The following is a 26,820-nucleotide window of genomic DNA, read 5'->3' as shown; positions in this document are numbered from 1 at the left end:
GAGCAGCTAAAGTCTATAAAGTATCTAAAAATAGAAATTTTAGTTCTCTAGGAATAGTTTCTTACTTTAAGCAGAAGATCAGTGTCCCGGGGAAAAAATATGTAGAAAAATATTTTAAGGGGCTTGCTGAAAAATATTGCTGTCCGTGAGCTGGAGTGAAATTGTTCATGTGACTTTATTTTTAAAGTTGAAGGCCGAATTCAGGGAACGCCGTGTGCGAGTTTACTCAAAAGTCTCTATTTCTGTTCTGGAGAGAACATCATATCATTCAGGCTTTCGAAAAAACTGTCAACAGCTTCATGGGAAAGTTCCACTAAGTCGGAAATAGGGGTAACCATGCATTCGTGCGCATGATTGTCTCCATTGACATTCTGATTCGCATTGCTGACAGAAGGTCGTACCTGTTCGATGCTGCTTTCATCTTGAACTTCACTACTCTTCAATCGCAGTGGTGAAGATTCCAGGAATGCCGTCATCAGGATTGGCAGCCTTTGAGGGCAGCACAAAGCGTGAACCTTGGTAGGAACCAACAGTGTATCTGCATCCACTGGCGCATCCGATTGTAGCGTCAGACAGGTGTCTAACACGCATTCTTCTCCGCATAGCAGACACCTTAGTACAGGTAAAACACACCTTTGCCACATTGGTCGAAATGATAGAAACCAAGTCATGTTCAGGTCTCTAAGCCGGGGGAGTCCCAGGATTTTTGATATCCGGTCCCGGTATCCAATGGCTAGGATCGTATCTTCCATTGTCGCGAGAGTTTGATCTGTGACATGGGTTGCCATAACGAAAAATAAGGACTAGGAATAGGATTCCGGCAATTAGTCCTAGGATCAGGGGAAGTCCGCCAAAAATCGACTGGACGAAATCTGGAAAAATACCCAGTATGGCTTTGAATGGTGTTAATGCCATCGAAAATACTGTCTTAAATACCTTTGAGACCCCAGTGGTATCAGAAATATTTAAGATTTCGCTTAGGATTTCCGCGAAATGTACGGGGGAATTAGTTGATAATAATGTATGTATCTCTGCAGTCGTCCTTGCGACTTGTAGATCATACGTTTCTTTTGATGACGTGAGCCTTGTAGGCGTCTGAAGAAGCACTGTTTTCATTCTGCTTAAAGCATCTATTCGAATAGAAGTAATTTTCAAACTATCTCTTCATCTGTATCAGAGCTATTGCTAAACATTGTTGGCTTCGGAATAGACAGTTTAATTAAATCTTTGATTTTGGCTAAGCCAAGACAGGTGGTTTGTTGAACAGTGTCGTTTAAAAATATCATTTGTTCTGGGATCATGCAGGCTCTAAACAAAGCTTCTAAACCCTGTACTTGCCATTCTTTTGTACCCCAAACACTTTTCAAATCAACATTTTTGTCCCAATAATCAAATCCAAATGTATTCATTTTTTCAAAGAATGAATCTGAATATATCAATTTTGTGTTGGTTATCATGGTTTTCATCCCTGTCTTGTTTGACAATTTAAAATAAAATGTTTCAGCATTACTTATGTTAAAACCTGAAAAATATGAATATTTGTCATATACGGTTCTAGAGCTTCCTTTTGGAGGTGTAGCACAATGTTCCCATTGATTATAACTTAAAACATTTCTAGGTTGTGCAGATTTATGTAAAAAATGGTTACCATAATGGTTATAGCAATACATACTATCATAATTTGTAGAACCTTGCAAATAATCATGTTTTGTAAATTTAGCAGACATTACTAAGTCAGACATCATGTTGTTAATACTTTCGAAGTCCCAATCATCAGCAAATGAGTTTGGTTTTGCAAAGTCACTCAAGGAGATCTTGATTTGGTGTGGATATTTCAGGATCTCGACCGGACCATAAATTTCATAGTCAGTGTTGTCCCAGGCTACCCCACCAGGTATAGGATTGGCTGTGAAGTTGGCTGAAGAAAGTTCTCTTTTCTCGACGTGTGAAGATGTGTGTGGTTTGAGGATCAAGTTGATGTTCTGACTTGCTGTGTCCATTTTAGCATATTTTCCCTCAATGAAGCGTCCCAAAGTAAATACCATGATGAGCCAAAGTATGAGGATAAATGCGCCAAAACCCACCCAAAATTCAATCCATGGAGAAACCAGATATGTTTCTTTCAGATGTTTCAAAAGTTCCTTCGCTTTGTCTTTAAAGGATTTTGATGATGGCTGTGTCTTTGATTCACTCAGGCTTTCAGAGGAATCATCGAAGTTGATGAAGTAACCGGATGCAGTTCTGTCAATTGTTCCAATTGGTTCAGGATTTCTGTTTTTTGCATTTTCACTTGGTACTTCAGTATAGATCGGTGTGTCTCTGCTAAATGTCTTTATTTGGGTTTTCAGAGGTCTGAGTTCTATTGCATTGTTGCATAGTCCTTCTTGTTCTTCTGCAGGCGTTTCGAATGTGATGAGCCTTTTTGTTAGGACCTCTGTACTGGTAGCAAACCTTGGTGTTCTGCTACTTATTGGGAGTCCACTTGGCCTACTGTTTGTTATCGGCCACATGTTGTGGTTTTACCAGGTCGATGGATACAACTCGGTTCTCCTTTTTTCCAGCAAGTGGCGGTAGTACAACTGATCTTGTCCCGTTGACAGACAAGACAGGAACTGCTTTTCTGTAAGAAGGCCCAAATTCCTTCTTTACCGCGATCTTCTCCCTGACTAGATCCCCGACTTTTGGAATCCAGACAGGTCTTGCCGGGACAGGTGGTGATTCTTCAGTGGTTGTTGGCTGTTGTTTCAACTGTATGTTGCTCAGGTCTTTTCTTGTTTTGTTTAAGTCCTGCAAAATAGCCAAACGGTCTTTGACATCAAAGGTTTTTTCTATTACCACTGAAGTCTGACTATCAAGGTCAGAGATCAACATCCTAGTTCCGAATAATAATTCGTACGGACTGAATCCCTTCAGAGAATTTCTTGGCAAGTTATTTAGACTATGTTGGACACTTATTAGATGTTTGACCCACCCAGCTCCCGAACCTAATATCCTTTCTATTATAGATTGTTTTCTGCCTTGGTTTTTTCTTTACACCATCCCGTACCCTCAGGAAGGAAGTGAGAAGATTCCCGCTGGGCTGTGCTCATTTGGCCATGTTTCCCCCCCAGGCTGGATTGCCTGAGTGAAAACAATGGTCGAACGTAGCATGCTCTTAGCGTATATGCCATTTAGACTCGCAAATCTTGTATAATAGTCCGGACTTCAGCCAAATGCTGGTGATCTATATTATAAGTGGAAACTAGCCTGTATATGTTAATCGCAAGCCATTCTTTTTGCTGGTAATATTATCTGCCTTGATACGACGAGGTATTTAACTGCTTCTCTCCCCACTGCGATCTCTGTTGCAGTTTGGGCAGTTTTTTACAAACATGGTGTAGTGCAGGCTCATGCCTGGCCACCAGTACCGTGATTGTAATTCTTCCAGAGAATCTTTTAATTTAAGGTGTCTGAGACCCTCGCCCATGTGTGCGTCTGCGATTAACAAGTTTCTCCTGTCCATGTTTGGAATCACTCTATCCCCCACTCCAGGGATTCGAGCAAAAGGGACGGAGTTTGCATCGATTATGTATGTATAATTGAGTGGATAGTTGATCGGTAGTGCTGAGCAGTCGCCGTTTGATGACGTTTTCACCGCCAGCAATGTTTCACCGTCAATGTATTTTAATGTACGCTTTTTTCGATCTACGGGAGCCGGTTTAGTGGCTGCCGCTGCGGCTGCTTCAGCCAATGAATTCCCCACAACGTGAACGCCATCACGTTGATGACTCAGTGAGTGAGTCACGTGAGTCTTTGGTAGTTCTTTTTTCAAAAGAGCTACTTGTTCCCAGAGCAGTTTCTGCTTTATTGGTGCATCTGTGTCATCTTTGTAACCGTTCTGAATCCATGTCTGCAAATCCTTGTTATATGCTTTGACGCAGTAATATGAATCTGACACTATAAGTGTCGGGAATTCGCGATCCGCATTATCCAGCGCCATTTTTAATGCTATTATTTCAGTTTGTAGTTCTGAATTAGTTTCTACTGAGTGTGATTTTGTTAATAGAGGTCTTAGTTTACCTCCGCGCCACACTTCTTTTGTAATCTCACATGTGGGATTGTATGCATGTTCTCCCCAAACGGAGGGTTGAGCATGTCCGTCTGTATAGATTACACAGGCGTAATGTCGTAGAGGCAGAATGTCGATTGGCAGAGGATACGTCTTTTCATATTTTAGATTTTTTAATTCTTCTAGTTCTTAGAAAATTGTTAACCAGGCTATACTTGATAATTCATATCCTACGTACAAGACTGTCAGATGGGCAATTCTGGATTTTTTAAAGTTGAATTTGTAACCCTCTGCAGCGAACCCAAGTATTATGGTGTTCACTCTTTTCAAGTGAGTATCCAAGTCATCATCTGTTAAGTAAATGTCATCGACATAAGATAATGCTTCATCATCATATAGTTGTAGTAATTCTGTTACTCTCGCTGAGAATACCCCCGGGCTGTTCTTGTACCCCTGGGCTAACCGACAGAATTGTTTTTGAGTGCCATTTACTGAGAATGCAGTTAAATATCTGCTCTCTGGTGCTATGTTTTGACAAAAGAATCCATTGGAGATGTCCAGGGTTGTTTTGTATTTTTTGCGCACTATGTTATTCATTAGTGCAGCACTGTGTGAGTTTTGCACTGCAAAGGTTTTGCAACATGTGTTAAGGTGTCGGTAATCCAAAACTAGACGATATGAATTGTCTGGTTTGGAGACCGGAAACAAAGGATTGTTCATTTGTGAGGTGCAAGTTTCAATCACCCCCTGGTATTCTAGCTGATCTAGTATTTCATTTACTTGTTTTTTAGCTTCTTGCTTAATTGGGTACTGCCTTTGTGCAGTAGGTTGTGATTTTAACTGGATTTTGTGAGGAGGAGAATCCTCATCCCATCCTACATGATTTTTATATAAAGCAGGTGCTAAGGCCACTGCCCACTTTCTAGCAAGTGTGTATTTTTTATGAATCGGTATTTGATTCGAGAAGGCAGGCATAATTACTTCTTCGCCATGAGGGCACTCCCTGACAAACTCTGGTGGCCAGTCTTCTTCAGCTAGAAGGATGTCATAGCCTTTGGAGAGGTTATCCCAAAATAGTCCCCTTATTTTCCTAGTCTTATCTCCCTCTATACGTAATGTTATCTCGTATATCTTGTGGGGCTTGCTAACTCTGGTGTCTGCAGTTTCCACTTGAAGGTATTCATTCGTGTCCACTGTCTCCAGATGATTCATAAGGACTTTGCGAGCTATGCTCACCTCTGCTGCGCTGTCTAGCATTGTCTGAGCCCACTCTCCGTTTTTCAGTTGTGTCCTCAGTATTTTCGGCATTGTTAACTACCTTGATACTGGCTACCTTCTTTTTTGGAAATTGTAATTTCTTTTTTTGTTGAGCAGGTTCCTTGTCTTTGGACTTGGCGTGCTCTTCTGATCGTCCTCTTCTTTCCGATTTCTGCGAGGAATTCTGAAAAGATTGAGAGGGACGTGTATCAATGTCTTGATATCTATCAGGTTTTTTAATATTATCCCTATTTCTAAGGTTATATCTATTCCCCGAGGGGTCACTCTGCGGTGACCTCTGTCTTTGGTTTGGAGATTTCTCTCTTCGCCTAGGAGACCTTCCTCGGGACTGGAATTTCTTTTCTTTAGGATTGGATTGTTTGTTTCCATCCCAGTTCTTTTTTGGTGAATTATTATTATTAAAAAATATTTTTTCTGGACTTGTAGTCAGTTGCGGTTTTACTGGTATTCCACCTAGACTATCTCTGCCTAGTTCTTCATAGGATTTTTCTATGATTCTGGCAATTTCAGCTGGTTGGTCTGCTATATCTGTCTCTTTTAAACTCTGGCGGATCGCCACGTTTGCTGCTTCACCTTTTATGTTGGCTAGTAATATAGCCGAGACCTGCTTGAAGTCTTTCAGTAATTTCATACCAAGAGTTAAAGCAGGTTCTGGACCGTATTCATCTTGAATTTGTTTTAGCACATCTGGTATAACCGAAATGGATGGAACACCGTGCGTTTTTGTGTAGATGGAAGCAAAGACTGTACCCCAAGTGTCACAGTCCTCAATGTGTGGTGCGATTCCCATTGGGAGACATATAGTCAGAATCCTGTGTTTTTCTAATGGGGTGGTGTCAGGAAACACCGCCTCTATTTGGGTAATTTTCTGTGCCAACCAGAATGGTATCTGTTCCCGTTTAGCTGGAACTTTACCTAGGCAGGATTGGATGTTCTGTGGTGTAATTTTATTTGTGTTCCCCTGGTGAGGGGTCAGCTGTGGAAGTTTAATCGCTGGCTGAATTGTTGAAGTCCGCATTACATACTGAACTAATTGTCTATGAATTTTTAGTAGTTGTTTTAGCTGTATTAACAGCTCTGCTGCAGGCATTCTTTCGATGTCTGGATGTGGTGTGTATCCGGCTAAGACCGGCCACGTTGCTCCTGGTCTTCCGAAAGGACCGAGCCTTGTAATGTGATTGTTATGTATTAGGGCGCCATCAAATAAGAGCAAATGCTCTTGGAATTTGAGTGGTACTTCCACCTCCTCGAAAGGAGTGTATGTTTCAGGAGGTTCCTCTACTTTGTAATAGTGGAAGTACTTTGTTACAGCATTTGCTGCCGGAAAATGTATCCATGAATAGTATACCTCTGTCTGCCGATATTCATGTGCCTCAATTACGAATATGACTGTGCCACCTCTAGGTGTCAGTCCATTTTCTATAAGTTTTAAGGTTATAGATCTCCTTTTAATGACCGGAATGAGTGTTATATTCGGGTCTGCTGCTTGCATGGTAGCATCAGCATCTGCGAGTTCAGTTGCTAATCTAACTGCCTCTCTTTCATCATCACTCTCTGCCATTTTACAGACAGGATGGTATTATGTTTGTTTGCAGATCAGGTTTCTTTATGGAACAAAGATTAGATGCACAATAATTTGGAACTGTTTATCCTTCAACGTTGACTTGACCAAGAACCATACATAGGAGTTCCCTCCTGCGAGGTTTTGGAGGATATTACCTTTCACCCACTCCAGACGTCTTTGGAGTATTTGGGAAAAGGGGTCTGAGTGAGAAAGCACGACTGAGTTACTCTAAATGTCTTACGTTAGTTTTATCGCCCTTTCCAAACGCGTTGGGCGCCATGTGTGTAGCTCCTATTTTCCCAATAGGCTCTGTGCATTGGAATAGTACCTACAGCAGTAAAGGCCTAGACCAGACGTTAACTAGGTCTACTACTGTCGATACTAGACTTAATTTTTGGGTTTGCCAGCTAAGCTCAGAGTTCGCTAGAAACTTTCTCGAATGTTCAAGGAAGGAATTAACTCCCCTGATTAGACAAGAAGGGATTTAGTTTCTGACAACCATAGAACATGACAACTTTGCTCTCCCCTAATCAAGAGTCAATCTCGAGAGTCGTGTGAGCACAAGGCAATTATTTTACTCAGTCAGTACGTGCATTCTTAGTCTCATCAGAATGTAGAGAAAAGGAAGAGACGGGCGTGTTCAATAAAAAGGTGTTATTTATTGATCAGTCTCTTTTCTCATACATGAGAAATGGATCGATATTATTGCAATACTTATAGTTAAGTAAAGTGCATACATTAAAAGCAATAGTATAAAATAATACTGTAAAAACATTGATATGGTTTCTGAGCCATATGATGTTTAAAATGATTAAAATATATTTACATACACATATACATTTGACTAAACGTACTCAACTGGTGTTTCTAAATACGCCTACCCCGTGTACCTGACCTAAGTCTAATGCGTGGGCGGGAATAGAAAGTTACAGTTTAAGTTAAGTTTGTTTTTGCCAAGTGAATAACTAAAGAATTCTCTGTGAGGGGTTATTCAGTTCTGTACCTGTAATTTAGGATGGATGAGGAATAGTATCTCTTTCTCTGCTCTCGATATTCCAGGCTGCCTGCGAGGGCTGCCCGAAAGCGCCGGTGCTGGGTCTCTCGGCTTGAGATAGCAGCGCGTCTCTCAGCGCGTCAGGAAGGCGGGGCTGCTGCCAGCGGGGTCTGCTTCTGCTCTCGGCTTCGGCAAGTATGGCTGCTCCGTCTTGTCACCACGCGTGTGTTTGCATAGGGCAAGGTCGGCAATATTTATACCTTAAAGGTGCCGAGATTGACGTAAGGATGGACATAGATACGTCAATAAAGATGTCATACGACTTGCTCGTTAGCACATTCTTTACTAAAGTTCTCTGTGAAATCAAAACAATGGCCGCACGGATTATCCAGGTTGTCATAGGTTTGATTTGTTATGAGAACGTCGTATGCCTTATCAGGGGCTGGAGGAATGTCGCTTGTCTAATTAGATCTCAAGCGTTATGACCTAATCAGATAACACGTTCCTGTGCCGTAGTGTGACTGCGTCAGATAACGGTATCTGCATCATGGGGGTTTTCTTGCCTCATGGGCTGACTGTTAGTTAACTTGATAGTTAGTTTAACCAGAATAGGGTCAGGAATAGGGGGACTGATTCAGAACCTATAGAAATACACGACAAGAGAGCAGCCTCAATGTTATAATTGCCTAGCAGCCTAACTAGCCACATCTGAAAAGTAGGTGCAGTATTGTCCTTCCATCCAGCTGCCTCCAGGATCCGAAGGACTGCTAGACATATAAACACAAAGGCCTCCTTATCGCAATCAAGATCAAGATTATTTACCAAAGCCAGATATCATAAAGGTAGGGGATAGGTTAATATGGATCCCTAGCAGCCCCAAAAACTTCTCAATCTCTACACATATTCCCCTCATCTTTTCACATTGAAAAACATATGGATTAGGTCAGCAGGTCCCTCCTGGCATCTTGGGCATTTATCGTCCTCCCTTTTGTCCCATTGAAAAAGCTTGGCCGGGGTAAAATACAGATTGGAGAGGACTTTATATTGCTGTGCCCTTAAATTTGTAGAGCGGAATACTTTATCCGCTGGTTGTAGAGCTTTATCTAAATCGAAGTCCGGATCCCCTAATTTCGCCATCCAAGATGATTCAACTTTGTCCATATCATCTTGTGTCGAGTCTATTAGGGCTTTATAGATTATGTTAATTCGGGCTACGCCTTCTAGCAGATACTCAATTATTTTAATTTTACCGCCTGGATAGATGCGTGGTCTCACCCAATGCATTCTTTGGTGAATCTGGAGGTACTTAAACCCGTGACTAGATGGGATACCGAATTTAGCTTGAATATCAATGAAAGTCAGTAATTTCCCCGTGCCACTATCAAAAATGTCCCCCATTGTTTCTAATTCCACGTTGTTCCGATATAGACCCCATCCTATCACTACTGAGTTGAGGAAAGACATTAGAATTCCATAATGGCGTATAATAATTTATTTTAGAAATTACTAATGTCGTCTGGACAGCTTTCCAGATTTTCCAAAATCCGTCCAAAATTTTATATCTAGTTCTATTATAGTATCCTCTTTCTGTTCGACATAACAGCAGCCCCTGAGCATCGCTACCCACTAGTAGTTAAAAAATAGATGGGGGATCTAAAGGCTGACTGGGATCAGGAGAGGTATCAAATAAAATAGCCATCTGGCTCATTAGGCATGCCCACTGGTAGAATCTGATATTAGGGGCTACCAGGCCACCCCTCCCTTGCGGGAGTGATAGGTATCTTAGGGACCTTCTAACTTTACCGTAGGACCATAAACAATTCAAGAATACTGATTCTATGCTTTTTATCCACCCCTCGCCAACCAGAAGCGGAATTGAACAAAAAAGGTAAAGAATTTTTGGTAACATAGTCATCTTTAATACATTTACTCGCCCAATTAAAGATAGATGGATAGTATCTATTCTTTTTAACGCCTGTGCAATGGAGGCAACCAATGGAGCAAAATTATCTTCTATAATTAAATTGATTGCTGGGGTTATCCTGATCCCAAGATAAATTGCTGAGTCGACCCACCTCCCATCTTGTCTTACCATATTGCTAGTGCACACTATTTGAGTCTTATTTTCATTCAGGCGGTAACCAGAGTAATTGACAAAATCCCTAGCCAATTCCGTAAGAGCTATTATTGCCGTATCTGGATTTGGAGTTATTACAGCCAAATCATCTGCATATGCCAGAATTTTCGACTTGTGGCCCCTACATACTACTGGATTAATTGCCTCACAGCCTAAAATTCTACGAATCATGGGTTCTATATAAAGGGCAAAAAGTATTGGGGAGCAGGGGCACCCCTGTCGAGTCCCACCGGGATATTAAAATCTCTTCCGAGCTACCCCCCCATCAGCTGGATCCGGGCCCTGGGTTCGCGCTACATAGCTTTGATGGCGATAATTATTTTAGGACCGAAACCCCTTCGCACCAATATCCCCTATAAAAACCGCCATGTGACGCGATCAAATGCCTTCTCGGCGTCGAGGAGGTTCATTGCCATCTGACCCCCCTCAGCAGCATGCACGTCGAATAAAGTAATTACCCGTCTAATGTGGTCCGTTGTTCCCCGACCCGGGATAAACCCAGCTGCCAAGGGGACACCAGACCGGCAATGATCCCCCCCAATCTATTAGCCAGGACCTTGGCATAGATCTTTGTATCAGAGTATATGAGGGATATTGGTCGATAGGCTCCAGGTTTGACTTTTGGTTTACCCTTTTTATGAAAGACCACGATGTTCGTTTCCTTCCATGAATTAGGGGTATCCATAGTATAAATTATCCCATTAAATAAATCCACCAATAACGGTACTATAATGTCTTGTAGACACATATACTTCCAACGGGATCCCGTCTGGTCCTACGGCTTTTCCTATTGCTAGGTCCCTTATGGCTTCAATTACTTCCTCCCTTGATATCTCTTCCTCCAACCCAAGTCTATCCTGTTCAGCCAGTTTCGGTCCTAGATCGTCCCAGATTGTATTAGAGAAATCTGACCTGGCCTCCTCTTTATACAGTGCCTGATAGTAGTTCTTAAAGGTTTCTCGAATCTCTTCTGGCTCGGAGTAGTTCTGGGTTCCCTCACGAATATTTTTGATGACATTTTGGCTATTCTTCTGTTTAATCCTGAGAGCCAATAATTTACCCGCCTGCTCCCCAGTTTTGTAGAGTGAACCCCTATCTGTTTGGCATTGATCTGCCGCTCTTTGGGCTAGCAACTGATTTATCTCCGCTTTAATAACCATAACTTTCTGTTGGGTCTCTATGACATCCCGCCCCCTGACTATAGCTCTAACCAGTAGTTCTTCTGCATCTGCTAATTGAGTCAAATGATTTTTATTATGGACCTTGATTTCCTTCCTAAGCCTGGCAGCAAAACTAATTACCTCCCCTCTTAGAGTTGCTTTAAATGAGTCCCATACCATGTTACGAGATGTATTATAACAATTGGTATCAAAGAAGTTCTGGGCCCAATTCTTTAGATGGTCAACAAATTTACTGTCAGCTAGTAACTTTCTTTCAAAGGTCCACCTTAATGGTGGTCTAGATAGGGTATCGATATGGTTTTGAAGGATCAGTGGGTTGTGATCGGAAATTACTTTTGGTACCTTCTTAATTTCTACTCTATTTGCCTCCATAACAGATACAAGAAAATAATCAATTTTAGAAAACTTTTTAACAGGACAGGAAAAATATGTATATCCAGGGTTATTAGGCTCCTTCTCGCCCCAGACATCCAGAAGCCCATGACTTTTGATTAATGAGGTTACAGCACGAAATACCCTAGGCTTCGGTCCGTGATATGGGATATTTATCCCCAATTCCGTAAAATCCGCAGAGATTTTAAAGTCCCCACAGACTACAAGAGGGGTAGGCCAATTCAACAATTCAAGCTCGAGACCATCAAAAACTTCGGGATCATCTTGGTTCGATCCATATATGGTACATAATGTAAAACCCAACTCCATTTCTATCACTACCCAGCGACCATGAATATCTGCCAGATGTCGTCTGATCCCCCCCAACCCGATTTAGCCAATATTGCAACTCCTCTAATATTGGAATTTTGAGAGGAGCTAGCCAACAGCTCATATCCTCTTATACTCAGCAGATGCTTCTTGGCACCCGGTAGATGGGTCTCTTGAAGAGAGACTATGTCGATTTGACTGGATCTAATGAATTGACCCATCCTCTGCCTTTTACCCCAATCATTTAGACCCCCGACATTAAAAGAACAAATACTAAGTCTCCCCATTACGTGTTTGTAGTTTAAGCTCCGACATCTTTTCCCTCCCTTTCAAACACCTCAACCATTTTCCATGAATCCCTCTAATCAAAAAAAGCACAATTTTCCATAAATAAGCATAAGTTTCATTAGTTCAACTCAATGGTATAAATTAATATTGTTCTACATGTGTTCTCTTCAGCTTACCCTTAAAAGTATACCTTTATGATGCTTCTACTACAGTAATCTCTATTTCATGTATCCCTATTTATTCTGTGTAATGAAAGTTTCACTCTTTTCGTATTCTCCATGTGTAAATGTGTTGTGTATTTATAAGTATTTATAATAAATAATTTATAAGTAGTACCTCGGCAAGATGGCCGGATGGACGTGAGTCGTCTCGGCTCCCGCTCCATGCCTTTATCCCGAGCACACAAGAGCTAGCAGACGGCACTAATCTTACCACCAAGGGGCTGAGGATAAATCGGAGGCATTGGTGGATTAAAGGATACAGCATATTGAGAAGCTGATACCTTTCCTGGCTGCGGCGGAGTGAGAAGGCCGCAGCATAATACAAAATGGCAGCTGCTGCAAATGCCGTGATGGGCTCATTGAGTGCTCCCTCGCAATAGCGAGTTACTCAGGTTGGGTTGGCGTCACTGGGAACCCCTGAGGAAGCAAGGACTGACCAGCGAGAAGAGGTTGGAGGCGAGCGCTGTGAACGACGCAGGAGCAGCGCACGGGGAGCTCTCCTCTATATCACTCACAGAGGGTGAGGTGGAACCACAGGGCGGTGATTTAGACAGCGAGCAGCAAAGAGGGACCAAAGTGGGTGCCATTTCAAATGATTAAATTGCAGATTTGGCAGCATAACGTACCAGCGCCTGATGGGGCCTGACCCTAAAATGGTGGCCACACCTCTCCGTATTCAGGACTGAGATCAATCGCAGGGATCGTTCCCAGGAACGTGGCAGCTGGTAACTGGCCAGCTGGGGTGATCCTGGGGTTCCACACAAGCAGTATCCTGCCCTGGGAGGAAAAATGCGGCAGAGTTAACACCCAGCATCTGGCTGTGCTAGATAGGAGCTACCAAGATGATCAGGGCCTCACTGCGGGTGCTTGAGCCAGGCAGGAGACCTGACTTTGTGGTACAGTTCCACCTGCTCTTGAGCGCCCTCCTCTTACCACAAGATGGAGCCCAGCATGACCTCAAGATCAGCTGTGGGATCCGGCATGCTGCTTCCCCCACAACCATCCTGCCTTCTACCCCTATTGACATCTCCAAATCAGGGATCCTTCTAGACCCAAGACCACCACCCTTGAGTGCAACACCACCTGAACACATGGCTGAATGATGGCAATAATTTCCTGCTCTGTAAATATGTAACATATAATTGTCCAAGCCTAATCGCTGTTAAAATGTAATCCTGAGTGAATTATATATTTATCTCAAACCACTAGTATACGAAGTAGACCTTTGTACTTACTACCATTCCTTTGTGATTTTAGAGTTTATCTGTTCATATGTCTTCCTTGAGTGACTTTACAACTTGTACATTTGCAATTTTTCCCTCCTTTCACTCCACTTGTATATATAACTCTAACCACTAGTATAGTTAGTAGACCTTTGTACTTACTACCATTCCTATGTGATTTTAGAGTATAACTGTTTGTATCTCTTCCTTGAGTGACTTTACAACTTGTGCATTTGCAATTTTTCCCTCCTTTCACTCCACTTGTATATATAACTCTAACCACTAGTATAGTTAGTAGACATTTGTACTTACTACCATTCCTATGTGATTGTAGAGTATAACTGTTTGTATCTCTTCCTTGAGTGACTTTACAACTTGTGCATTTGCAATTTTTCCCTCCTTTCGCTCCCCTTGTACATTTGCAATTTTGTTTCCTGTTTATATCTCTTATGTAACTCTTGTAATCCAAAGTCCTTATGTAATGCAACTGGTTCTTTTGTAAAGCACTCTGACACCTTCGGGTACTGTTTGCGCTATATAAAATCGCATTAAATAAATCAAATAAATAAATAAATTCTCAAAATCTCACTACATCACTCCCATGCTTCTGGGTATGTCTTTCCATGGAAGGTATAGAGCTATTCTGAAGTGGGGCCAATAAGCCACCTGCGTAGACAGTACATTTCAGGGCTGTATGCCAGCAGCGGAGTTTGTTTCACTTTCTCTCATGTCTGAAGAAGAAAATAAATTCTAACAAGACAAGTCTTTGAAGGTCTCCATACAAGTCCCATTGTAATCCTGATGAGACCATTAACTGGCCTAATGGTAACTCCACAGAGCCTGTGCATTTCACCTAAAATTACAGCCACTGATAACACCTGAAATGATTGGGTGAACTTTTGTAAAGAATGAGGAAGGGGAGTTGTTGAACAAGTGGCCTGACAGAGGAAAATGGAATAGGGAAGGTTGATGTCACAGAATGTTTGAGGTATATATGAGATAAGGGGACTGTGGGGGGAGATATAGAAATGAGAAGACTAGACAGAGGGGGAAACAAAAGAGATAGTGATAATTTGTTGTGAAATATGGGGTTAAGATTGTAGGAGACTGAGCTGAGAAATTCAAGACAAGCTGGTCTAAGGGAAATGGGGATGAAGGTGATAATGAGAGAGGTGGAGCAGATAGGAAAACTTGGAAAGATGTAGATGAACCTGAAACAGGAAGAGAGACATGTGAGCGAATCATAGCGATAACGTTGGAGGTAAAAGGCAAATTCCGAACACAAATAAGAGTGAAGGGCATGCAGAGAAACCTAGGAAAAAGAAGAGGGAGAACCTGTCAGATACAGTGGTGAGAGAATGAGAGATAGATGTGATGGGAAAATATGCAAGCACTGGTATTAAGAGGTGGCAATGGGAAGGAGCAGGCGATGGAGCTGTGAGGTTAAGAGGGGGAGCTGAATATAACAGAATTTCAGAGATGTGGTGTTAAGACGTAAACTGGGAAGAGGAGAGCTCATCACAGAGATATGTAGAAACACTGTTAAATTGGTGAGTATGACATGAAAATGTGGAGGTTATTGGAAAATGGGAAAGAAGGCAAAAAGATAGCAGTCATGGAGTTGAAAGGAATCCTGAGGCAAAGTTAGGGATGGTGAATTAAAGAGTCATGGAAAGATACGATACAGTTCTGAATGGTATCTCTATTTGATTAATTTTGTACTAATTGTAGGTTTATTTCTTTAGTGATATAATACCTGTGACATCACCAGGGTCAAAGGTCACTGGGAGCACCACTTCAGGGAAGACATCAAAGATCATATGATGTTTCTTCTTGTGATCGTGTTGGAGGTCAAAGAGCGTGTGCTGTGGTTTAAGCTGCCACTGGTATTTTGTTGAATCAACGATCATGACAGAGGGCCTGAGCTCTAAACACATTGGCACCCTGACGCTCAGCTAAACTTCTTTAAGAACCAGAAGTAGAACAAGAGTACTTTGCTATCCATTTAAAACGAAATAGTGCCTTAGTCCTTTGTTATGTATGGTAGACCCCACGACAAATACTACCTAGTAACCACTGGCCAAGTCAAACTCTCTTTGACCTTCTCCCTTGTCTGTCACAGAGCTAAAAATGAATGTAAATGGTTTTGCCCCCGTTTTTTTCAGTAATGTGCCAATTAAGACCCAAGTAGAAATACCACTCGCTTGCATTTTGTGCTTGCTCACTTTTAGATTATAGTATCAGTAATTACAAAACCGAGAAATGCATCATTAGTGCACACACAATGGGTGCTAAAATGTTTTGTGCATTTTGGCGCATATTACCAAGCAATAGCGATAGTTATCGCTATTGCTTGGTTAGAGACAAAAATTTACCGCTGAGCTGCGGCGATTTTTATCGCAGATAAACCTTGGTATTACCAAGGTTTATCGCAAATGCGATAAAAAACGGCAGCAAAGCATGAATATCGCTGAAAAGTCAGCGATATTCCTGCATTACCGAGCTAATGCTCTTAGCCCTGTTATCCACCTCCCATTGGATAACATGGCTTAGAACTGCTCAGGGCAGGTGTTAGCTTTTGGAGATATTCGCGCTTAGCGCGAATATCTCCAAAAGTTGGTAATAGGAGATAGCGATGTTAGCGACTGTTTCCAGTTGCTAACATCTTGGCACGCCCACTTTGCATGTCATTAGTGATAAATATCACTGACATGCAAAGTGGGGCCCAAGATGGTCGCTATCTCCTACTAGCTGTCGCTAACTGGTGTTAGCGACAGCTAGGTGATAGGGAGATAATTTTATCTCCGCTTTCTTGGCTTTTAAAGCCAAAAAAGCGGAGATAAACCCCCTTGATAATATGCCCCTTTATTCCTTATTTTTTCTACTGATGTAAAGACATGGCACAAACACTCAGTCAACACTCAGTGCAATTGTCTTTTTGTTGGGTGGTTTTACACCAAGTTTGTTCTAGCGAATATATATGGAAGCCTTAGTGTTTCATTAGGTCATTTAAATCTGCCTCCTTACAAAGTAATCCACAGATCAGCCATTGTAACAAAATGTAACTCAAAGCAAAGCATTAAGAGGCCAATTGAGAAGTGGACTTTTTCTGTACAAATTTTTTTTTTTTGAGGTTTTCTATAGCGCGAACATGACCCTTTAGGGTATCAGAGCGCTTTACAGGGATAAACACGTTGCATACAGTATAGGCATAGGCAAAGGATGGGGGTTAAGGAATTGACTACAGTAGGGCAAAAGTCAGAGCTATAGACAATAAACAGTACAGTACCAAAATCAGCGAGCGACATGTCAGCAGTAAAACAAAGGGAACAATTGATACATGGAGAGGGCCAATCAATACAGGATATTGTGCACAGAAACATAGGTCATGAAAGGGCGGAATGTGCAATAAAGGAGAGTTATTAGAGGAATTTGATCATTAGGAAGGTTTTCGCTTCCTTTTTGAAGCGCGACAAAGTAGGAATTCTTCTGATGGAGGGAGGTGGCGAGTTCCAGATCCTTGGTGCGGCCCCAGAAAATGCTTGGTTATATGTTTTTACATTGTGGAAGCGGGGAGGCTGGAGCACATGGTCTCTGGCGGACCGGGAGTTTCTGGTTCTCCCAGATATCACAATTTTCTGTGTGAGATACTTCCGGGTGTTCGTGTACAAGGCTTTGTGAGTGATGCAGGCCAGCTTGAGCTGGATTCTGCCTTCAAGAGGAAGCCAGTTCAAGGCCTTCAGATGTGGTGTAATGTGGTCAATTTGTTTTGAGCCAGATAAGTGTCTAGCTGCTGTGTTGAGGCAAGCTTTTAGCGGGCCATAGAATTCTTTGGTAGGCCAGATAGGGTAGAGCAGCCGTATTCAATTCTGGAGATAACTAACGCCTGAACTGTGGTTTTTAGGTCAGCAGTATCAAGGAAGGGTTTTAATTTTCTCAAGTAGCTCAGATGGAACCTGGCAGTTTTGGACATCGAATTGATGATATTTGACATCACAATGTGTGACCTGACCTTCACGTTTCTATAATGTGAGAGTAACTTCAAAATAACTGTAATCATATGTACCAATAAAGACCTCCTCAGAATATTTTTGCATACTTCAGGTTAACAGTGGTCAACAGTACACATCACTCATTTATCAAAACAATAACAGAATCCTTTACCCGGACCCAAAGTTCAGCTATCCACCAAGGCATTCCACTCTCCAAACACTAAGAAGGCAGACTAAAATGAAGCACGGTCCTGAACATCACATATAACTAGGCTGTGGGGTTTTAGTTTTAAACCTATAATAATTGATAAAACCCCACTGAAAGGGAAATAGCCCTCACAAGTGAAAACATATAAACATTGAAAAAACACCTGCCCAACCACAAACTAAATGCCATTCATTCAAAGAAAGGGAAAAGAGAGAGAAATAGTCATTTTTGTTTCTTCCTGAAGGGGCCAATACAAAGTAACTTTGTTGTACAAGCTAGCAGTAAGAAAGACTTGCCTAATTGTATTCTGCATGAGTTTTGATGGTTTAGGGATGCCACTAAAATATTGTTTCTTCTTCCTTTTGCTTTTTTCAGTTTTGTGGTCTTTGGTCTAAAGGTGCAGGGCTTAGAAGCATGTTTTAGGTCTTGTTTAATTATTTTATAAACTGCAGAGAATCAGGAAATATCAAAATCATATTTGATATTTTGGCTGCGTTTGATTCTTTCACTGATAGGTAAAATGGCTGGTTTCATAAGAATCTTTACTAATATGTGTTGTCACATTTACCCACAGAGAATGGGTAAAAACCCTTAATACGTCATCTCCCAGTTTCTAGTGGCTCAGTATTGATAGTAGGTGAATTGGCAATGTCTCAGGTTTTATACACTCAATGCAAGGTATATTGACAAGTATATGTAAAAAGAGCGCTATCACTAAGCATCTGGGATAGTGATGAAAACATGACACCAGACTTTTGGAATACATGGAACGCAGTGTCACTTGGAATGCTGTGCAAAAAAAGTTCTTTCCAAGTTCAACAAAGATTGGAGTGATATTGTTTGTATTTGCAGTGGTTCAGCTACGTTTATGAAAAAGTTGTGTGATGACCTGTCAAAATTGATACCTGAGCTGAAGTGATTCCCTGTAAGAGATCCTTGCCACTTGTTGGATGGTATGCTGAAAGCATCTTTACAATCTTCAGAGTTAATGAGGGATGATATTGACGTTTTAGTCCATTCTGGTGCACTGTTTTCTTACGCACAGGAACTAAAACGTAAATATTTATCCTTTCATGCTTTGTGTGGCATCAAAGAATGAGTCATCCCAACTGTGTCCCTTAGCTGATGCTACTCAGTCCAAGCGGCTATGAATGCTGTATTATCCATGTGGCAACCAATTACAGAATGTTTGCTGCGTGATGATGCCAAAGGCAAGAAATGTGAGGATCTTTGGTCTTTTGGTTACAGGAAAACATAACTGCTGTAGTGGACATAATAAAAATACTAGAGTCTGAAAAAACCCTTGTCGGCCCAGTGTTCAGCATAATTGGTGTAGATGTGAAACATATCCTTGAGAGTAGGCTGGACGACACCTTTAGAGTAGGCTGGACGACACCTTTAGTGACTTTGGCACTGCAACATGTTCCATGTTAGAGTACTTGCCACTTGGTTAGCAAAGCAATGTTGACGAGCAATTCAAGAACGTTTATTTGACAATGTATGAGAAATGGCTTGCAATGATGCATAGAAATGTCCCTTCACCACCAATGGCATTTGAAGTCAATGAAACCTCACTGTGGTACTCTGTACAAGTTCTAGATCCCTTCAGTAAAGGGGAATTTCCTCCGTAGTTTCAAAAGTGCTGCTTCATTTTTGACCGCTTCCGCATCAATTACTCTGAGGGCATAAGCACCCAGCTCAATGCAAATGTTGCAGAACCTGCCCTGAGAATCGCAATCTTCAAGTGTACCAGTATTGGCATGGAAAGCTATGTAAGTGGCCAGAGTTAACGTTGAAAATAATATTGCGGACCTGAAAGGCATACACAATATTCAATACATACACTGCTAGGTACAAAAATATATATGTTTTATTCTTATTTTATACAATAATCACATATCAATGTCATTTAAAAACAGAAACAAAATATACTGGAGGTAATGATGACCTCTATATCGAATGTTTAGACATTTAATATCGTCATTCGTTCTAGACAAGGAATCAATTATTCAAGACAAAGAATTTCAGTAATATCTCTTGTGTCTGAAAATCATTAAACATTTATCAAAATATTGCACCAATTCTTCCTTAATTGTGGAGATAGAGTGCATATTCATTTAGGCATGGCTCTGGAATTGTTAGATCCTATGTGTGTTTCGGCTGGGAGCCTTCATCAGGACGCCATGTATGTATATCTTATTAAACCTTTTGTTGCGTATTAGGTTTGCAAGACCTCTAAAAAACTTCAAATACAGTGAAAGTCTAGTAGGTGAAGTTCTTGAATTAATTTCTAGTGTCAAGAGCGTATTTCTAAGGTTGTCTGTGTCGATGTCCGTAATATCCTGCCTGTATATTTAGTCAGCAGGTCATGATATATCCACTCGTATGTCATGCACCAAATTCGATACTTGTATTTTCTAATATGCAAAAGGTGCAGTATAATGTATGGTCCCAAACAGCTACCGCTATGGAGACCTGTAGAAACGTTGTATAGGGTCCCCAGTGGCGTATCTAGGCTTCTTTACATGAAAGCGGGGGACAAGACTACTCCGTCCGAGACTTTGATGTAGACTTCCATTTCTTCCATTTACATTTCTACTGACGGCGTCCACCAGGTTAGGCGATACCACGTTCGGAGGATATACTTAGAGCGGATCCTCGGTCTCGGTGAATCCGGATTTCCTCCGTTGTTCTAAATTTTTCTAAATTGAAATTTTTCTACATCAAAGTCTCGGACGGAGTAGTCTAAGTTTAATTTGCAAAAATCTATTTGGAACTCATATTTACTATATGTACACTTTCTTTATACCATGTGCCATCAGTGCAGAAAGCAAGCAACAATAAAAGAAAAATGTTCCATAAACACCAGAAAAAAACACTTTTTCCGTTGTTTTTAGTGGTGCGAAAATGTGTAACCACTGATAACAACTGTTTTTTTAAGGTATTGAAAACACTGAAAAAAACACCAGAATTTTACCCAAAATAGAGACTGAAAACAGGAACGCCTACTTATAACCTAGCCCTCCAAATCTAGCTGTGGCTATTATGAACCTGAAATATTACTTGACCTTTGCTGATGCTGCATAGATCTTGGGGCCTGCTATGGAGGGAAGTGAGCCCCTATTCGTGGAATATATGTTTAATTCCCATGAACCTGGGTGAGTAACGATGACACCATTGTAGATCGAGATGCTGTAAGGAAATGTCTTTTAACTGTGGTCCTTGGATTTTTATGAAGTTGTTTATTCAAGTTTTAATTGCTTCTAGCCCTAGGAAGTTCCATATGAAAAATGAATCATGAATAGAGCAAGGGTTGGTAGCAAGAAGTACTTATAGAATCCGTGAAGGAGTAGGACAGTGAATTGGTGTGACCCCTAAAAATGAACACAGGGATAATTTGAACACAAACTTTTGGCTTGATTAGATTTCGGAGGATGGGTTACTCTGTTACAACCGTGAGGATATCCCTTCCCCTGAAATATGAATCCCATAATATTGTATGGGATTATATATTTTGGCGGATGGGATAGCCGTCACCATTGTGACGGAGTAATCCATCCGTCAAAATCTAAATCAGGCCCTTTCTGTAGGATGTTTGTTACATACTGGACAGAACTTATTAAAATTCGGTGGTGTGGTTTTATACTTGTTCATAATTAATTCTGATTGATTTATTTGGCTCTTGGATATTGAGCAACCAAATATCTTTCCAATCTAAGCACCCAGGGGAAGGCCTTTTCTGTGCACACAATATTGTCATTTGTATTAGATTGTATGTCCTGTGAGGTGTGCAATGGTTAAACTCGTAGGTTGCCTTTTTAAGTTATATTGTCCTCACTATTTCCCTTTCCTGCTAAGGTCCTGAATTTTCTCTCTCTCTCTCTCTCTCTCTCTCTCTCTCTCTCTCTCTCTCTCGAATGTCACTCACTAGAATCAGTATTTGCCAATGCGTACCGAAGTCTTTAGCGCATGCAGGCCAGGCTCCACACGACATCGAGGAGATCCAGGACTGTCAGATGAGCGTTAATGCAGAGAGAATACCAACAAGGACTATCCTGCCTAAAACCCAATTAGCATTAGGGTACTGAACAAAGGGAAAAAATAAAAGAGGGCTGTATTTGACTATGGGAACTACAAAACTGAATTATACTTGGAGATCAAAGTTAAACATATGATATGAACAGAAATATCGGGAAAATTATAATATTAAACAATATACTGTATATGCACAGGAGAAAAATGAGAATACATTAATTGTCAATAACAATTATAAGGATAGTGTTTCACTGGTTAGTGCGATTTTCTTGAATGCCCACATTGAGTATGGACAATGATTATAAAGTGGTGTTGAAATCGGTGCCACATCACAACAAATAGCAACGTCAAACAGATCCTTAAATGGTAGCCATCTGTTGGCTCATTAGATATCTGACTGTATGAACAAAAGCACACTATCATAATTAATAAATCACCAGCAACAAACTGATAAACAATTATATGATTAGTGCATTAAAATGAATTGGCAGACACAGGCAAAATGCCAAAGATGAATAATGGGAACCAATTCACAATAACACATATATGCACTCCAGCCACTGTTCTTCTCCTCAGTAGGAGAATCAAATGTCCATGGAATTACATGAGAAGACACGTCAAACACAATCAACTGTGATAGGATACTCTGTTTACCAATGGACAGAATATTCTCAACAATATCTAGGAGGTAGGCCTTTGCAGGAAAGTCACATTGGCTAGAATTGAATAGATTAGGGTGCTCTAAATGGAGCTGGAGTTGGTTGGTGGCAATGTTGACAGTATACACAATAACACAAATGTACAGTCCAGCCACTGTTGTTTTTCTCTATAGGAAAATCAAATGTCCATGGTATTAAATAGAGTAGATGAGTCAAGCACATCTAATAGTGATAAGATCCGTGTATGTGTACGTGAGCGGTCTGCACATGAAAAACTACTGTTGTGTGCAACTTGTTTGATTAACACAGGTAACATGTCTGCAACCGTTTTAAACTGAAAATTTTACCTGTAAAATAACCCCATTTGGCAGGTGTAAACCTTCCTTGTAAACATTAATAAGTTGCCCCTATACAGGCCTTACTGCGCATAATGGCACGGCGTATGGTTTTTAAAAGTAAAGCAGGTAAGAGGCAATGTTGAACATGTCCTTACCGTAAAATATACCCAAAAGCTATTCTCACTGTAGCAAGACTAGCTGCTTCCATAGGGAGACACTGTATTACATTGTTGCATTAAATAAATACTGAATTTGGATTGGTTATAATAGAAGGTTGTTTGGGCGTGCATTGAGAGTTATTGTATTCTACAATCCACTTTGACAACTTAAGTGATGGGTGTATTTATTTCACCTTTTTATTTTTCATTCAATTGTTCAATCCATTGACCATTTAAGTCATATCATACATAAGGACAATACATTTTTTGTGAGATTCAACATTGTATCAAACAGTAATCACAGCACATATGTTATTCACCACATAAATAACAAAAAGTAAACACATTACAAATACTCACAAACAACAAGATTGACCCGTCCTATGCTTAAGAAAGGAATAATGGTGGTGCGGGTTATTTGCGTATTCACTGTCTAACAGCCTGTTGTACACAGTTAGCTGGTATCACAAATACAGCAGGCAGATTGCCTTGCTTTTACACTGCATTAATCAGTAGGGTGATAGAGCTTGCAGCTAGCTGGGGGGGTCGACGTGTTTTGGAACCCTGCTTTATTTCCGGGTTCTCCTCAGGCCCAGAACAGGTCGGACACATTCAGGGGTATTGTTCCCGGGTGCTGTATTTGACCATGTATAATGTACGGGTCGGTGTTGAGATTCTTTTGTATAACTGGAGAATTTGCAAATAACAGTTCCGATACCGATTTTATGTTAATTGTTGTGTGGAGTCGCGCCTTCAGGGCCGTCTCACTGGGAACTAAATGGGCGTGGGCGGCGCCATCATCTATTCTTCAAGTTCCACTGTGTTCTTTGTGCTCAATTCCGTATGGCCGTGTTGAGGACGCAATCTTAAAAGTAGTTCTAATTTTTTAACGTTGCTCCCTGTAATATGGATCGGTAGCAGCTAGAAATATAATTCAAGGACTCATTTTCATAGTTATTCAAAATACATTTTAGTAGTAAAATCTAGTTTTGTCTAACTATTAAGCAACAAGCACTTTTAAAAAGTTACTATCTTCCTGCCTATGGCCTATAAGTATTCAACTGTCACCCTCCTTGACAGGATGGTCTGGGTGCTGTGCCCAAGGACTAGTTACACTTAAAGGTCCCTTCCCCGTCACAAGTGGATGAACCTGACACCAGGCCTGTCTACCTCCTTTGTCCCCCTACACAACATGGCTCCAAAACCAGTGGGAGCTACCCTAGAAATGGTTTGGAGTGACCACAAGGAAGGCTTTACCCACTACCATAGCCACATCTTTGGGTGGGCAAAGAACAGGGGAAGAATGCTTCTGCCATATTGGATTGTCTCAGAATGTTGTGCAGGAGCGTTGGAAAAGGAGGCGTAGGAATGATGTGGCGTCCTAGGATTGGCAAGGGGTGGCCTGGTGTCTAGATCTCATACAAATGTAGGTAGCAGTGGCAAAAAGCTCCCTGCACATGTAACAGGACAGTATGGGTATGTAAATTACTGTGACATACAATATTCTAGAGATGGTGCTATCAGGGTGACAGACACCCGGCTACGTAGGGGTGTCTTTCAAGCTCTGTGGCCTTGCCTATTAATAGTTAAATGGGTTCTGTATCGCAGCATTCTAATCAGCTTATACAGACATCCAATAATCCACAGAGTTTTCTTAGTAGAACATTAATATATTATCTTGATAAGTGGGTGAAAACTATACATCAATACAGCCAACATTTATTCCGTCCCAATGGTCTTCCCGAAGGCTTATGTGGAAGATTTCAGAAAAAAGAACGGCATGTGGTGTATGATGGTGGATGAGGAGACTATGAATTAGGGTCATCAAGTATAAAAGGATGAAGATGTCTGTGTTGGTGTTCACACATAGGAAAGTTGAACCGCCAGAGAAAACCATAGTGCAGCGGTTCTGTGGTTTCAGCTTGAATTGGCGAGTATGCACGAAATAATGAGGAGCTGTATCGATAATTGTATGCAATTGCCTCTGCAGGGAAGTGTAAGGACTGGAGGCACTCAGAGCAAAGGCTATGACAGGCGGATTTATAATGCCTGTAACGTCCCAGGGTCCCGGCGTGCGTAATCATAGCATTTGCTTGGCTTGCCTTAAGAAAGCACCTTTTCAGGGCACTGTGACATTCTCTGCAGCACACAAGCCAGACACAGCAGTCTTTCCAAACTTTTCAACTGGACTGCCTTGTCCTTTGCCCCCTTTTATTATCTCTTTACTTCATCACGCTCGGCCGCACTGTGGCTAGGTTGTACACAGGTGCAGCCTGCCGATCCCCCCTACAAGGTACTGCTTAATGGGACGGACCAGCGGGTACACTACAAAGCTACCAGGGCCATTCAGCGTGGATCGTGTTACTCGCTGTCTCTTCTGTGTGCCCTATCTTCACAAAATTGATTGCACAGGATATCCGTAGATGAAACCACCGCAGGCGCACGGCTGACGATGTGAGAAAACTTTAAGATGCATGTACCTATTTCAGGCATACGTGCTTGGGGCGTTTACGTACATATATATGTTGTTTTGTGTTTGAAATATGTACTGATCGAAATATCTTCTATTCGAAATGTATTTTTAGTCCTTTGTTAAGCAGTGAAACGAGTCACCCCTCCCTGCCTCTGTACACTGCTTCCACCCGCTTCCGCAAATAACGCCAAGTACGAAATGTACTTCCTTTGAAGAGATGCTAGACCAGTGAGAGGTCGATCCAGTTCAAAACTCAGCATCAGAGCGACAGCCAGGGAGCGCTGAATCACAGCAGCACAGCGGGGAGCGCTGCAATAGATCTCAACGGGGTAGCACAAATCATGCAGGTCTATCTACATGGTGTGACAACCAGGTGCGCAGGTAGCTTCCATTGGTGCAGCAGGTGCAGTGGCACCGGGACCCAGAAGCTTGTGGGGCCCACGGATCCCTATTATTGCTGTATTTCATAATTCAGACAGCAGCCAGGGGTTCACTTTTTTCCTTGCACTAGAGCCCAGGACACACTGGCTACAGGAATGCCCAAAACTGTGAGAACATTAATTGCGAGAGTTTCATTTTGAGCTACCCTTTCCGCCCGTTGACCCTGGATAAAAATAATGATTTCATTCTGACGACAAACGTTTTTACACGTCTTTTCACGGATACCGAGTTGTGGTCTCTAGGAATGTTACCTTGAAGCAGTGCAGCTCGGTAAGATAGTACGAAAAAATAAAAAGCAGGTCATGAATTTAGAAACACACTTTGTAGTCGCTTTTCTTCAATGTTCAAACCCTTTTTAAACACACTTCTTCTGCGCAAAGAATGACTCTTTTTTCATCTCCCTGAGGGATTTTCTCTATAACAGCTGCACGGCGCCCATTCCGGGAACCGTACCATACTTATGTATCTGTATTACTACACACAGCCAACAGTCATTGTTTTGTGGTGGCTGTTGGCCGCAGTTTTATTACTCATTACGTACGTCATATTTGTACAACTCCCCTGGACACCTTCTCGGAGCCGGGATCATAAATCATTGTCATACATTATCACAAAATTGGGTATCACTCAGTGTCATTTGGACATCATAAATCAGGGGTCATAAATCACCGGATATCATAAATCATTCTGTCACAAATCGGTCATCTTTTCGTTGTCATAAATCATTCTGCATGAGCATCATAAATCATCAGCCAACTGGCTATTATTTGTTGTCATAGATCACTCTGCCTGATCATCATAGATCAGTATAGAAAACAAAGTGGTCCTAGACATAAATTAATCAACACATTTAAATGTATTACTCATTGTTACTCTAAGT

Source organism: Lissotriton helveticus, chromosome 2_1 (assembly GCF_964261635.1).
Source record: "Lissotriton helveticus chromosome 2_1, aLisHel1.1, whole genome shotgun sequence".
Classification (NCBI taxonomy): Eukaryota; Metazoa; Chordata; class Amphibia; order Caudata; family Salamandridae; genus Lissotriton; species Lissotriton helveticus.
The sequence above is the reverse complement of the archived record's forward strand: the minus strand, read 5'-3'. Positions refer to the sequence as shown.